Raw genomic sequence first — 2,387 nt, forward strand, 5'->3', positions numbered from 1 at the left:
CTTCAGATTTGTTTTGGTTTCTTCTCTTGGTGACTTGACCTGTTTCTACATAAGAATGCAAGGCCTTTGCATTGAGCAGCAGTTCAATCCCACAACGAATGATGCCGGAATTCAAGGATAACATATTTGGCTTCACAAATTGGCTAGAAAGTTGGTATCAGTTCATGGGGCATCATATGTCTATTTGCATAGGATGAAATAGTCAACAGAAAAAGACCCCTACCCACTTTTCCAGGAATATCCAGCAACATTCTATTTGTCTTGCCCACATAAAATGCAGTGCACACTTTACAAAAAGCAAGTATGCAGAGACACTCCACTGTGTGTGGGGGTAGACGGTGCGTCATCTCTACAAGGGAACAATGTGTCTGCAATTACATACTGGATAAAACATTTCCTTCCTCCGTAGTGCCTTTCTATGGCACAGAGGACATATGGCAGACATCCCAATATAGCAAACTTGAATTTGGATAATATCTCAGTAACGCTGTGGAATGCAAAGAGACTAAACAACAAAATCTCCAAACTTTAGATTCCTGACTCTTCAAGACATCAATGTTTGTGCAGTTACAGAAACATATTTCCACTGTAGAGGTAATGCTCCCTATATGCCAGGTCTCAATATCAATCATACATCAACATCCTAGATGCAGCAGGTTAACTGGATATCCTCCGAACTGCCTGAAGGTGTGTATGGTATGGCACTGCATGAGGGCAGATGTTTGTGTGAGACATGTAACTGACATCCTATACATGATTTTGTTTTACTGCATTGTGTCCTCTCTGTGTTAATAAGGTCTCAGTTTAAGTGAAAATAAGAGGGTAAAGAAATAAATAATGCAAGCAGCTGGTTACATTTGTTGTAGTTGTACAGAATTGCAGAATTATAAAGCTTTGTCCTTGAGGAAGTGGCCTGCCTTTACAACTACAATAATGTTCTTACCTACACATCCCGAAGTGGCTACATCTGTGAAAGTGTCCTTTCCAAACTTCGACTGGAATCCTTGCTGACATGTGCATGTGTAACTTCCTTCTGGATTGATACATACTGAAAAATTACCACAGATTCCTGTTGTATTACACTCATCAACATCTGCATTTTCAAGAAAAAAATCAGTTTATAAAACATGAAAATTCAAAATGAAAATGTTTCTCACCAAGACATCTTAAGTTATTATGTCAATACTTTACACAGAAAGAAAAATAATACTTTACCATACTCTTCAATTAACAAAAGGTGCTTGCATGTACACCAAAGAAATAGAACATGTTTTTTTTGTAATCATGCCTGGGGACCATTAAGCACCTACCTCTCTATCTTTTTCCAAAATGCTCCTGGTTATTGCACTACACATCCACCCATTGCGGGTCTCAGATTCTCCACTGTAAGATAGGCTAATGGTAGGTCACTGGAGTTGGCATGGCCATGTTGAGTGAATGTTTTCTCTTGATTTACATGTTCATAAGTGAATACTAGAATAACTGCTCCAAAGAACCATTTTAAGCCAAGTGAAGAACCCATTGTCAAACCCTACACTTTATGTCTATGAGGTAAAGACCCTAACCTCATTATGCCAAACCTAACCCTGCAGCAGCCTAGCATGCCTCAATAATGACTGAATGTTTTTTGTACGTCTCACACATGGCTAATCTGCAATGCACAGCTTGGAGAGCATGTATGTCTCTCTGCATCTCTGGTACATGCTGCCTACTGAGATACATAAACCCTTTCATGCCATTCATGCAGAAGGTAAGACTGCATGCACACTTACACAAAGACACACACACCATAGGAGGGATGTGCCAGTATCTGTCATTTATTCAAACTCCCCTGTCAGCTACTCCACTGTTCTGACTGCTACTTGAACTGAAGTATTTAGATGAGCTTTATCACTCTATCCTACAGAGGTATGACACACACCACATAGAGAGAGAGATACAATTTAATAGCTAAGGGGCTGTGTTGCTTTTCAACCACTGCAGCAGTTATACACAACACAAGGCATAAGACCCTACATAGTAAAAAACAGAGATGCTTGAACACTTTGAAGTTCATATAAAATAGCTACAAATATGAAAAACTAAAGAATTCATACAATTATAAACTTATTATGTCCACACTGTCTGTCCAATTGCTGCATGGCCACAAGCAAAAATGCCAAATCAAATAGCTGAATGAAAAAATGAAACAACAAATACAGGGAAAAACATGCTGAAATAATTTGTAGAAATTACTTTGCTGCTTTTTCACAGCTGGGGAAATGCTCTGCACCCTCATGTGTTGGAAGTAGAATATGTCCTCCGGATTGAGACAATTACATTTTCAACACTTAGGTCAAACAAATGTGAAATAGGTTCACAAACTTAGAGTTGTGGAAAAAAAATAT

The sequence above is a fragment of the Protopterus annectens genome, chromosome 9.part0, assembly GCF_019279795.1.
Source record: "Protopterus annectens isolate FY-2018-M chromosome 9.part0, PAN1.0, whole genome shotgun sequence".
NCBI classification, from domain to species: domain Eukaryota; kingdom Metazoa; phylum Chordata; order Ceratodontiformes; family Protopteridae; genus Protopterus; species Protopterus annectens.